The sequence below is a fragment of the Jatropha curcas genome, chromosome 7 (assembly GCF_041381405.1).
Source record: "Jatropha curcas cultivar XTBG-Jc1 chromosome 7, XTBG_Jcur_1.0, whole genome shotgun sequence".
In the NCBI taxonomy this organism is placed as follows: domain Eukaryota; kingdom Viridiplantae; phylum Streptophyta; class Magnoliopsida; order Malpighiales; family Euphorbiaceae; genus Jatropha; species Jatropha curcas.
This window is the reverse complement of record NC_143157.1, coordinates 17,436,216-17,450,251: the sequence shown is the minus strand read 5'-3', so window position 1 is coordinate 17,450,251 and position 14,036 is coordinate 17,436,216. Positions and strand designations below refer to the sequence as shown.

General features: G+C 44.9%; 1 pseudogene; it reads right to left on the bottom strand.

The window, feature by feature from the left end:
• Positions 1–9,090, bottom strand: part of LOC149494823 (uncharacterized) — a 53,816-nt pseudogene extending 44,726 nt beyond the window's left edge.
• Between the last annotated feature and the right edge of the window lie 4,946 nt (positions 9,091–14,036).

The following is a 14,036-nucleotide window of genomic DNA, read 5'->3' as shown; positions in this document are numbered from 1 at the left end:
CCTCGTTTAGGTATATTAATTAATTTTTAATTTTATTTTATTTTAGTGGTCAAATAACACAACATAAATGCAATAAAATTAAATTAAATGCAAAAAGCGGTAAAGAAGACGCAAGGAGCGTGAGAGGGAGAAGGTTTCGTCCGTCAATACAGACAAGAGGTGTCAAAAACAGCCTGAAAATGGCCTATTTATAGGCCATTTTCGGGTCCCGGGCGGTGGCTGCCGCCGTGCATGGCGGTAGCCACCGCCAGAAAATCTGGGCGGTAGCTGCCGCCCAGGCTCGGCGGTAGCTACCGCCCTGTCGGTGGGGCGACAGGCCCCGCCCGCGCAGGGCGAGAGGCCCCGCGTGTGCTGGCGGCAGGCCTCGCCCAGGGCGCGAGGGGGGGCCAGGCCCTGTGCGCGGGGCGACAGGCCTCGCTCGCGCGGGAGCAGAGGCCTAGCAAGAGCGGGGCGAGAGGCCCTCGCCCTCGCGCGGCGCGGGAGGCCTCGCCCGCGCGGGGCGAGAGGCCTCGCCCTCGCGCGTTGCGGGAGGTCTCGCCCTGCGCGGGGCGAGAGTCCTCGCCCGCACGCGGCGCGGGAGGCCTCGCCCGCGCGAGGCGAGAGGTTTCGCCCGCGCGGGGCGAGGGGTCTCGCTCTGCGCGCGGCGCGAGGGGCCTCGCCCGAGCGCGGTGTGAGGGGCCTCGCCCGCGCTGGGCGAGGGTCCCCGCCCACGCTGGGCGGAGGGTTCTCGCCCGCGCTGGGCGCCAGGCCCCGCCCGCGCTGGGCGAGGGCTGTCGCCCGCGCTTGGTGGGGGCTTGGCGCCGCCGTGGCCGGTGCGGCCACCGTGTGTCGCTTTGGGAGCTGTTTTGGGAGTTTCGGACCTCCGAAAAATATTCCGGGACCTGTTCCGCGATCCTCGTAAAATTCCGGACGTTTCAAGTACCATATTGATATATTTTCGGTGAACTTCCGAAATGGCCTCTGGTCCGGCCGGGCTGTTTGCAGTCCGGAAAAATTGGCTCTTTGAGCCTTGTGAGTCAAAGTTACTGTAGCAAATGCACTGTAGCACAATTAAATTTGCTGTAGCAAATTCATTGTAGCACAGTCAAATTTACTGTAGCAAAGTCAACCAATAGGCTTTTTGAGCCTCAAAATTTGAGTATTCACAGTTGCCCCCCACCGTCGACCATAAAAATGATTTATGGGAGTCGGTGGTCGTCCGAAACGCAAATTTTGAGGATGGGCAGAGGAGGAAACCCCGCCGTTGTTTTTTTTTTTTTTTTTTTTTTTTTTTTTTTTTTTTAAATGAAATGATCAAATGCATGGATTTATGTTGGCAAAGAGAAAATGTTATTTATGATGCAAACTTATGTTTGTGACCGGGCCTTTGTGGCTGCCTACGTATCTCCAAGAGCTCTTCGGGGGATGGGGAGAATCAGGTCTTTCGTAGTTCCTTCCAGGATGCGAACTTCGTGCTCGGCTGATGCGGAATTCATCTCCGGCTTGATGTTAGTGCGGAATTCCTTTCCGTCTTGGTGCGAAATTTATTTCCGACTTGCTGTTGAGGCAAAATTCAATGCCGACTTAATGCTGATTGTGGAATTCATTTCCAATTTGATTTCTTCGGGATTCCTTCCCGACTTGATTTCTCCGCGGGATTGCTTCCCGGCTTGATGTCTTTGCGGGATTTCTTCCCGGCTTGATGTCTTTGCGGGATTTCTTCCCGGCTTGATGTCTTTGCGGGATTTCTTCCCGACTGGATGTCTATGCGGGATTCTTTCCCGATTTGATGTTGATGCAGAATTCATTTCTGGCTTGATTTCTTCGCGGGATTCCTTCCCGACTGGATGTCTATGCGGGATTCCTTCCCGATTTGATGTTGATGCAGAATTCATTTCTGGCTTGATTTCTTCGCGGGATTCCTTCCTGACTGGGTGTTGATGCAGAATTCATTTCTGGCTTGATTTCTTCGCGGGATTCCTTCCCGACTGGATGTCTATGCGGGATTCCTTCCCGATTTGATGTTGATGCAGAATTCATTTCTGGCTTGATTTCTTCGTGGGATTCCTTCCCGACTGGGTGTCTTTGTGGGGTTCCTTCCCGATTTGATGTTGAATCAACTTATTGACTCGAGTTCGTATGATAGTGATGACCTTAGGCGAATCTGACTTTGTTGTTGTAGTGGTTTTACCACTGGTTGACTGAAATATGACTTGTATTCATCACAAAGAGTTTTGAATACCCACATTGTGGTGGTAACTTGAGTGGCTTGAGTGTTGAAGAAGCTTTTATGCTTTGGCTTCACCACGTTTGAATTCTTGAGGTTAATTTGATTCTTTTTCTTGAACTTTATCTTCCTCTGAATTTGAAACTTATTTCCTCAATGGTTCTCCTCTCCATAAGGAATTTTGAGGAGACTCTTCCTTTCCTTTGTTTTGAGAAATGATCCTTGTTTATAAGGACACTTGTACTTGTACCATGCTAGGCGCTTCATTTTCAAGTTGTTTGTTGTCATCCAATTTGTGGAAATGACTGCTTCTTTTAACTTGCTTTTCAAAATGTGAGCAGCCGCTGTGGTCTTTGTCCTTATGGCTGAGATGATTTGTCATCTACCCTTGATGGGTTTGAATTTAACGGAGAGCTTGCAGTTGACCCGTTTTTTGACAACTTGATTTCCTGTAGCTTTGTCCTTGATTTCTTTCTTTTGTGCAGAGGTTCCTTTTGACCCATTTTTCCCTTTTTTTTTTCTTTTTTTTTAGAAGCAGCCTCTCCATAAAGAATGTCGAGGCAACTTGATTCTGAGATGACTTGAGTAGTGTAGGGATAGCATCGTGACTGTGCAGACCCAACCATAACTTCTTTATTCTGTCGCTTTTAAGCTTAAAATTCAGACACCTCTCTGTCGGAGCATCTTCCATTTCTGGGTTTTCGGAGAAATCATTCTGGCCCTAACCCCTTGAATCGGCTTTGCCTCGGTACTGTTTGAAGTCTTGCGTACCCTTTGCTGGATCCTTTCCATGATTACCCTTCAAAACTTCCCCTTTGATGGTGCTTCTGCATTGTACTTTTGTATTGAATTTTATTCGTACCTGCACTTGGTTAGTATTGAAAATATGTATGCATGTTTGAAATGAAAATGGGGTTTCACCATTTCGGATGTACTTTTTTTTTTTTTTTTTTTTTTGTGGCCCCCGCCGTCGGCGGCTGCTGCCGCTGACGTTTTGGCGGCTGCTGCCGCCCTCGTTCGGTGGCAATTTGGCGGCAGCTGCCGCCATCATTCGGCGCATTCTTCTATAAAAACAAGTTTCTTGTTTGGTTTTTCATTCATCCTTCCTTTTCTCTCTTCTTCTTCTTATCTTCAAAGAATGAATCCTTTTTTACTCACAGCATGCACAGCTGGATTAGGAGTCTCTCCAAAGTCGAAAAGATCAACTTGGGGAGGTACGGTCTCTCTCCTATCGTTACGCTCAGGGGGGTGGTGATCGACTGGAACTTTTTATGGGCCTGCATCAGACTTTGGGATCCTGAGGCCCATGTTTTCCGGTTCGGAGCCATGATGGAGGAGATGTGTCCTCTTTTTGAGGAGTTCTGTGCTATCATAGGGTGCGACCCCAATGCCCCTTTGGTCAGGCATGAAGTCAAGATCGGGTATGTTCGGTCGTTTGAAAACCTGTTTCAGTTCAGCCGACCACAAGCTAGGGCCATGATTGTTGGTGATCAGAAAGCAATTTTGTTGCCCCTGATTGATGAGTTTTCAGGGGTCTGTTCAGATGACCCAGACCGGATGAGGCTAAGGATGCGGGCCTTGGTTTTTTGTTTATTGGCTGGCTTCTTGTTCAACAAGGATCCGGGCTACGGGGATTTGCGACTTTGTCCCATGGTTCGGCAGATGGAGGATATGGGTTGCATAGGTGGTATTGTGCTGGCAGAAACTATCAGGAGCCTCGACAGAGCCGCTTTAGGCTTTGAGGATTGGACGGTTTCTCCTATTATTCTTCAGGTATTTCTTCTTTTTCTATTTCTTATCTTTTCTTCTTTTTGGCCTGTTCCTTTGTAATAGAAAGGATCCATTACTCAGGTTTGGTTGAAGGACCATCTCCAAGTGGTTGCCACTCCTACTTTGCTGCCTTATAACCCTGTCCAGTATCGCATGCGGAGGATCTTGATCACACATCCGTCTGCTGATGCCTGGACCTCATGGCTGATTGAATTGGGTCCAAACGAAATGTTGTGGTTTGTACCTTGGTACGGCATTACCCGCTTTATTCAAGTCAGCTCTCACCATACTCAGGTTTACCTTTTAGGCCTTACCCATTGTACTTGGTACTGCGCTTCGCGCGTTATGAGGCAGATGGGAATAGATCAGACTGTACCGATCATGGATGACTCTTTATCTGATTCCACCATCACTCCGGGAGTTACCCGAGCTGTCCTTAGAGCTTGGGTTAGAGATCATCAGATGGTTAGGCCTTTACCTAATCCTGCTGGTATTCAGACTTCTCCTGAGTATCGGGCCTGGTTCGTGAATGCTGTCTGGCCGGTTGAAAAGCTGAGGAGGAACGCACTGCTGAGTGCACTTGAGGGTTGGACTCAGGCTGACACTGGTGAGGGGGTTAGGATTGATGAGGAGATTGTGTTGACTCCTTGGACAGGCGAGGCTGGAGAGAGTTCAACAGCTAGGGATGACTCGGAGGACGTTGCCCCACGGAGGCGACGGGCCACCTAGACTCTGATAGGCTTTTATTCTTTGGTTTTGAGATGTATTTTTGTTTCATGGATTTTATTTTATTTTATTTTTTTGGCTTTTTGCTTATACTGTTTGGCTTTATTACTTTTTAATTGGAGTGTCATTTGACTTTTAAGCTTTCCAAGCTCTTTCCAACTTTATTCATTCAAGCTCTAATTTTTGCCTAAGCCGCCCTTTCGGGTTTTCAACTTAGCGAGCTACCCATTTTTGCCTAAGCCGCCCTTTCCGGGTTTTCGACTTAGCGGGCCCCGACTTTTGCCTAAGCCGCCCTTTCGGGTTTTTGACTTAGCGGGTTTTTCTTTTCTTGCCTGAAGCCGCCCTTCCGGGTTTTCAACTTCAGCTTTGATTTGATTTTTTTTTTTGTTTTTTTTTTTTATCATTTGGCAAAGAAGAATGACATGAATTTTTTATTAATGCTTAGACCGTGCCCAATGAGGGCTGCCTACATATCTCCGATATGTAATTTCTTTTTTCCGAAGAGAATCAGGTCTAATGTAGTTCGTTTTACATTATGCAATGCTTATTACACAAAATATCTTTTTAACTGATCTAAATTACATGGATTCGTGAATTCCAAACCATCCAAATCAGTTAAGATGACGGCTCCGCCAGACAGTATTTTCTTCAACACATAGGGTCCAGCCCAATGAGGGCGAAACTTCCCACGTGGATCCGTGATTGGCTGTCTAATTTCCTTCAGGACTAAACAACCTTCTTCCAGTTTTCGGTCTTTGACCTTCTTGTTAAAATGTCGTGCCATTCTCCTTTGGTAGACTCGAGTTTGGTGGATTGCTTGTAACCGCTTTTCGTCCATGCCCAAGAGTTACGAATGATAATTCTTCACCCAATCGGCTTCGCTAATCTGACTTTCTTGGATAACTCTTGCCGACTGAACTTCCAGCTCAATAGGCAATACTGCTTCCATGCCATATACTAAGGAATACGGGGTTGCCCCAGTAGGTGTTCTAATTGAAGTCCTATATCCCCATAAGGCATTCGGCAACTGTTCATGCCAAGCTTTATGCTTTTTGACTGTCTTCTGTAAAATGACTTTTATAGCCTTATTTGCAGCTTCCACAGCCCCATTTGTTTGTGGACGATAGGGCGAGGATTTATGGTGTCGAATCCTCGTTTCTTTCAACAAATTAGCAAATTCACCCTGGAAGTGAGCTCCATTGTCCGTGGTGATCTCGAATGGCGTTCCGTACCGACAAAGGATGTTGGTACGAACGAACTGCGCTGCCTTCTTGGCATTCAGAATTGAATAAGAGGCTGCCTCGATCCACTTAGTGAAGTAATCTATAGCAACCAAAATGAACTGGTGACCGTTGGAAGCTTTCGGGTGGATTTTTCCGATCACGTCTATGCCCCAAGTTGCGAAAGGCCATGGTGAAGCAATAGGATTCAAATTGACCGGAGGTTGTCTTTGCAGCTTAGCAAAAATTTGACATTCGTGACACTTCTGCGCGTGCCTCACGCAATCTGCCTTCATGGTTGACCAGTAATAACCTAGGTTCATGATTTTTCGAGCCAAGGCTATCCCGTGCATGTGTGGGCCAGATTCCCCGTTATGTAAGGAATCCATGATGGTTTGAGCTTCTCCCTCATCGACGCACCTTAGGTGCAAGCCGCTCCAACTTCTCTTGTACTAGAACTCCATCAGTAAGGAAATATCCGGATGCCAACTGTCTCAATGTTCGTTGATCAGTCTTAGTGGATCCTTCCGGGTAGGTTTCATTCTGAAGGTAATTCTGTATATCCCAATACCAAGGCTTGTCATCGACCAAATTCATGATATGTGCTGGCTGTTTCTGTAGCCGCACTGTCAGAGGTCGGATGACTCGGTCTCCTTCTACATCGACCATGGAGGCTAAAGTAGCCAGAGCATCTGCGAACTGATTTTTGGCTCGCGGCAAGTAGTGGAAAGATAAATCCTCAAATTGCTGAGCCAATTCGTCCAAGCGTTGTAGGTAAGGAACCAAACGCTCTTCTTTAATTTTCCATTTCCTTAAAGCTTGGGAGACTATTAAGTTAGAATCTCCGAAAACCTTGAGGACCTTTATCTCTTTTTCCAGGGCTGCTTCTAACCCCTTTATGCAAGCTTCATACTCGGCTTCATTGTTTGTGCAGTCGAAATCTAATTTGACTGCAATCGGAATGTATTCGCCACAAGGAGTTTTGAATACGACTCCAACCCCGTTTCCATGGTAGTTCGAAGCTCCATCGAAGTACATTTCCCAGACCTCACTTTCCAAGTTCAACAAGTCTTCATCAGGAAATTCTACCTCCGGCATTTGGTCTTCGACCGGTAATTCTGCTAATTGATCGGCTAAGGCTCCGCCTTTCACCGCTTTCCGTTGCACAAATTTCAAATCATAAGCTGCGAGTACTGATACCCACTTAGCCATCTTACAATCAAGAACCGGCCTCTCCATAAGGAATTTCAAGGGGTTCGATTCAGAAACAACATTTGTGGTGTAAGATGAGAGGTAGTGCTGCAGCTTTGTACAAGCCCATACTAGAGCCAGACACAATTTCTCTATCTTATTGTATTTTAGCTCATATTCTAGCATCCTTTTGCTGAGGTAATACACGGCATTTTCTACCCTTGTATCTTCTGCTTGTTGAGCTAGCATTGCACCCATCGCTTCTTCTGTCACCGATAGGTACAACAGCAAAGGCTTTCCCAGCCTTGGTGGCTGTAAAACTGGCGGGGACAACAGATATTGCTTGACTTGGTCGAAAGCTTTCTGACAATCCTCATTCCATTTGACGGCTACTCCTTTTCTGAGCAATTTGAAAATCGGACCACAAGTGTCGGCCAATTGATTGATGAATCGGCTGATGTATTGTAGCCTTCCTAGGAAACCCCGGACTTCCTTTTCCGTCCTCGGTGCCGGCATCTCCATAATGGCTTTGGCTTTTGAAGGGTCAATTTCTATGCCCTTTTGGCTGACCATATGCCCCAGAAATACTCCGGATGTAGCTCCAAACAGACATTTTGCCGGGTTGAGCTTTAAGTTGTACTTTCGAAGTCTAAGGAAGAACTTCTCAAGTGCTGTTGTATGCTCTTCAGCTGTTTTTGATTTAACAACCATATCGTCCACGTACACTTCTACTTCTTCATGAATCATGTCATGGAAGATGGCTGTCGCCATTCTTTGATAGGTTGCCCCGGCATTTTTAAGCCCAAAAGGCATAACTCTGTAGCAGTAGGTTCCCCATTCCGTGATGAACGCCGTTTTCTCTTTGTCTGGCACATGCATCATTATTTGGTTGTATCCGACAGCAAGATCGGTCAAGGAGACCATCTCGTGTCCCGCCATTCGGTCTACTAACAAGTCAATATGCGGTAGGGGAAAGTCATCTTTCGGACATGCTTTATTCAAATCCCGATAGTCTACACACATTCTGACTTTGCCATCTTTCTTCGGCACTGGCACAATGTTTACTAACCATGTCGGGTAGGCAATGGGTTCTATGAACTTGTTTTCTAGTTGCTTGGCAACTTCCTCCTTGATTTTCAAGGACCATTCTGTCTTCAGCCTCCTTAGCTTCTGCTTCACTGGCTTAACCTCGGGATAAACTGGAATCTTGTGTACCACTATTGCTGGGTCAATTCCCGTGATGTCATTCGCCTTCCACATGAAGCAATCGACAAACTTCTTTAAGCATTCACTGATCTGTTCCCTGTTCACACAATCAGATGCAATGTATGTATGTTCGTTTTCTTCTTTGCCCATTATTATTTTTTCTTTTTCATTTTTCATTTCATTTATTTCTTTTTCATTATTTTTGCTTGGAAATGCTTGGAAAGATAGACACGCGGAGTAGTCAAAGATTTGCAAGCCTTTATTGATAATGACAGAATCGTCTTCAAAAGGTACATTAAATTTGAAATTTGGATTTTCGAAATCCAACACAGATGACTCAGGACTGGAACTGGACTCTGACTCGGTTTCGGACTCGGGGTCAGGCTCAAACTCAATACAGGACTTAATTACACATTTTGACTCTGGGTTTGACTCGGGAGGGGGTTTATCAGCAGCGCGCTCCTCCTCGACGTACCAGTTGATAAGAGGCCCTTCATTTGTCTTGATTAAACTTAGCAGGTCTTGATTTTCTTCATTCCCTGTAATGACTGCAACCTCATCAAAGAGACTCGGCAGCATTAAGTCTTCTACTTCCAGCTCAGCTATTGCCTCAGACTTGTTACCCCAGACATCAGCAAATATCTCTAATCCAGGTAGCACTTTCTTGGCGGTCGGGCAGTAAAATGGTTCTTGGAAACCGTGATAAGGAATTGTCTCTCCGGATTTGCGGAAGTGACTATTCAAAGTTAAAAAGTGTGATGGCATCTGCATTGTTCTGCCTCTGTTCCTAGAGCTCCTAGCTTGGTCTTCCTCAGTAGGCTCATATCCCAGCCCAAAAGTCCCTTGGTTTACTGGACATTCCCAGGCTTGCAGTGCGGGGTATGTTTTTCCGGACCTCGCCATAGCCATTCCTGGTAGGTAAGACATTTTCAACATTAAAGGCACTATGCAATTTATTTGCACCGTCCCAAAATCAAAGAGAATTTGGGAGTTCATAGTCTTTCCTTCTATAAATTGCACAGTATCATACTGAAATCCCGAGAGGGGAAAGTAGGCGCTTTCAGGGTTGACCTCAAAGAGAGGCTGGCCCTTTGGCTTTTTAAGCTGGCTGTAATCATCTCCTTGAACTGTTATGATTTTACCCTCATAAGGGAATTTGACTTTCTGGTGTAAGGAGGAGGGTACTGCTTTGGTACGGTGTATCCATGGCCGTCCCAAAAGCAGGTTGAAACTGGTGGGCACATCGATCACCTGGAATGGTACCTCCATTACGGCTGGCCCGATTGCCAATTTCAGCATAGCAACTCCCAATACTTCCCTTCGGGTGCTGTCATATGCTTTCACTATCTGGTCAGATGGCATGAAATCCGTTTCTTCCAAACCCAGACAGCTGGCTACTCTTAATGGACAGACGTTTAATGCTGACCCATTATCAATGAGAACCATGGGCACAGTTTTGTCTCTAGTCTGAACCGTGATATAGAGGGCATCATTGTGACTATCTCCTCCAGTGGGTAAGTCATCATCCGAAAACCCGATGTTTTGAGTCTTCGAGGATTGGGTGAGGGTGGATACTAGCACTTCGGGGCTAACCTCCACCGACGTTTGAAGCTGACTCAAAGCCTTGCAAAGAGCTTGGCGATGAGGAAAAGATGCTGCTAGAAGTTCCCAAATCGATACCCTAGCTTGTGTCTTCTTTAGCTGTGAAAGTACTGGGTCTTCTTTTGGTTCATCTGTCCTTTGGTAAGGGTTATTTGGGACTTTGTCCAAGACTATCGGCTCATATTGTCTCCCGCTCCTGGTTATAGCATCGAGTTCCTCGACAAAGTCATTTAAATCTAGGACACAAATTTCGTTCCTTTCAAGGAATAGATCGAAAGGATCGATCAATTCCTGGTCATGAAAGATAGCATTTACCCCGTGATTTGGCAAGGGGTTAGTGCTAATGTTCGGTTTGCTTCTCGGAATAATTGAGCCATTGTCTACCAAGTCCTGGATGCGGTTCTTAAGAGTCCAACATGCCTCAGTCTTATGCCCATATGCTTGGTGGTACTCACAGTATTCATTGGTTTTGAAATTCCTCGGTAAGGGGTTAGGTGGTGGTCTTGCCTCCAAAGGTTTGATGTAGTTTGCTTTAACAGCTTCTCGAAATACCAAAAGGATTGGCATGCCGAGATCAGTATATGCTCTTCTTGACTGACTGCCGTTTCTCATGTTTCCCATGCTTCCCGTGTTTCCCATATTTCCCACACGTAAAGGGTTTGTGGGGGTGATACTTGCCACTTCGTGGACTTTTCCGGGCTGGATAGGTTTTTTGTATCTTGAGGCTCCCGAATCTTCTTTCAGTTGTCCCATTTGAAGTAAATCCTCTACCTTCGTAGCAGTGGCAATGAGCGACTGAAACGTTGGTAGGTATTGTGTTTGAAGCTGAGACTGGTAGATAGGCAGTAAATTTTTGATTATTATGTCAACTTGTTCCTGTTCAGAGGGTCGGCTGATCATTTGAGAGGCTTTGGCCCTCCACCTCGTAAGGAACGAGGAAAAGGGCTCATTGTTTTTCTGTTTGGTGGTTTCCAGTTCTCTTCGGGTAACATCCACTTCCATGTTATAGCGATACTGTGAATTGAATGCATTACAGATATCTTCCCAAGTTTTCATCTTTGATCGGTCCAAACTGACAAACCATCTCAAAGCAGCGCCGGTGAGTGACTGTTGGAACAACTGAGCAAGGAGCTCGCTGTTCAATCCGAACGGGTTAAGGGCACCCACATACATTTTCAAGTGTGTTTTTGGACAAGTAGTTCCATCGAATTTGTCCATGTTTGGCATTTTGAATTTGGTTGGCAGTCTTGCTTCGGGGAACAGAGACAAGGAGTCCATGTCCACGACTTCTTTGTGTGTCTTAAGGGCGGTAACAGACCTTTCTAAGAGTTCTAGCTTTTCTCTCATTTTCTGAGCTTCCAGCTCAGAGGCAGTTTTGGAAGGCATGTCATCTAAGTTAAGGGTAGGGTTTGAGGACGCAGATGCAGCACCCGGTCCTGGATTGGAGGCACCATGATCATTTCCCCCAACCGGAATCCCGTTTCCATTACCACCGCCTAGTTCAGCTAGCAGGGCGGTTCTCTGGGCGGCCAATGCCTCATGCATTCTAGCTTCCATTCTAGCTTCCATTTGTTCCATGAGGGCTTTGATGTCATTAAGTGATGCCATTGGCCTAGTTGAAGTTGGTGAACTTGGTGAATTTGGTGATAGCACAGTAGGTGTAGCTGGCACTGACGTTGGCGCTTGAACAGTAGGTACCTGATAGGATGAGGGTAACCGGGTTAGGGTACTGTGTTGTGTATCAAGGTAACTAATAAGAGATAGATCGTCTCTTTGTCCAACTGTGCATGACTGACAAACAGAAGGATATTTTTGTGTCCCTCCACTCTTTTCTTTTTTTCTTTTTTTTTTTTTTAATGCTTATGGTATGCAATGAATGCGCACAACAACACGTCATAATTTATTTTAATGAGATGATTTGTACCATTGGGTGCATATAGTCCTAAAGGATAAGTTCTATAGGCTATGACACAAATAGAGAATCGGCTTATTAAGGGACCCTTGAACCTTGAGTATGGATATACCTAACCACATGTGAAACAAAGAGTTTCGCGTGGGTCCAACGGTACGCATACTCATGTGCCACCCCCAAAAGGATTAGGGATGGTTTGCGGTAACAGGGAGGACGCTTTGGCTGTCCGTCGACATAATCAAAGAGACCTGCCGATCAGCGCTACTTGCTATCCAGACTCAGAAGTTTGAACAGAAAGAGAAGAAATTCATTTGAAGTTCATTTTTATGCAATGGAGAAAAGGATTCTCAATCGTGCAAATAAATCAACAAGTTTTAATGTCTTAATCACATTTTTCCATTAAGTCCGGATTTATCAAGTATTCTTAAGGAAAGAACACTTGATTCGTATTAGGGTACCCTGCAAAACAAAGCATAATAAAATAATACCTTAAAGAAAGGCCGGTTAGTTTTTCACAACAATTGTAGTCCACTTTTATGCAAAATGATTACATAATTATCCCCAGCAGAGTCGCCAAACTGTGTACCCCTTCCCCAAAAGCACATAGGCATATGAATGCATGTGACTAAAGGAAGAAATGCACGTGAGTGTGTGAGTCGCCACCTTGTTTAATTATTTTAGGGTAAACTAGGAAAAAAACCCTAAGTGACTCCATTTTTAATTAACCTAGTTACTAGATTAATTATCCCAATGTTTAAGGCACAGTCTGCGAACCCGAGGTGGATCCCGAGACTATGTCATGCTGATGAACTAACCGATGGATGAATGCTTTGCAAGGTGAATGATGGATTAATGAAATGTTTGTGTGATTTTGACTTGCCACCCGGGGTGAAATCCCGAACGTGCCTACGTACTTCCGTTTGAATGGAAGATCAAAGTCAACGTAGTTCGATAGGCCTCTTTTAGAGGGCTTTGAATGGTATGCTTAATGCATGGGTGTGTATGCTTTATGCATGATTTTGTGTATGCTTTGTGCATTTTGTGTGTATGCTTTATGCATGATTTTGTGTATGCTTTGTGCATTTTTGTGTGTATGCTTTGTGCATAAGTGTGTATGCTTTGTGCACGTTGTTTAGGCATTTTGCCGAAAATTGATTGATTTAGGCATTTGTGCCAAAATGGTTCATTTAAACGATTTGTCGCTTAAAAGATTGATTTTAAGGCATTTTGCCAAAAATGTCGATTTTAAGCGATTTGTCGCTAAAATGGTTGATTTTACGGTTTTAAACCGAAAATGATTGATTTTAAGGCATTTTGCCAAAAATGTCGATTTTAAGCGATTTGTCGCTAAAATGGTTGATTTTACGGTTTTAAACCGAAAATGATTGATTTTAAGGCATTTTGCCAAAAATGTCGATTTTAAGCGATTTGTCGCTAAAATGGTTGATTTTACGGTTTTAAACCGAAAATGATTGATTTTAAGGCATTTTGCCAAAAATGTCGGTTTTAAGCGATTTGTCGCTAAAATGGTTGATTTTACGGTTTTTAAACCGAAAATGATTGATTTTAAGGCATTTTGCCAAAAATGTCGATTTTAAGCGATTTGTCGCTAAAATGGTTGATTTTATGACTTTTAGTCGAAAGTGTTGATTTTAAGGCGTTTCGCCAAAATGGTTCAATTTTACGACTTTTGGCCGTAAAAAGTTTGATTTTGATTAAGCGGAATTATAGTTGAAGGTGTATGCATTTTTATGCAGTTATAGAATGATTAAGAGTAGAAAAGAAGCATGCATGAAGTGCTAAAGTTAATAGGCAGAATTTAATTACGTACCTGATTTAATCGTCCGGCCACTTCTTAACTCCATATTTAGCTCCTCGTTTAGGTATATTAATTAATTTTTAATTTTATTTTATTTTAGTTGGTCAAATAACACAACATAATGCAATAAATTAAATTAAATGCAAAAGCGGGTAAAGAAGACAGCAAGGAGCGTGAAGAGGGAGAAGTTTCGTCCGTCAATACAGGACAAGAGGTGTCAAAAAACAGCCTGAAAAATGGCCTATTTATAGGCCATTTTCGGGTCCCGGGCGGTGGCTGCCGCCGTGCATGGGTAGCCACCGAGAAAATCTGGGCGGTAGCTGCCGCCCAGGCTCGGCGGAGCTACCGCCCTGTCGGTGGGGCGACAGGCCCCGCCCGCGCAGG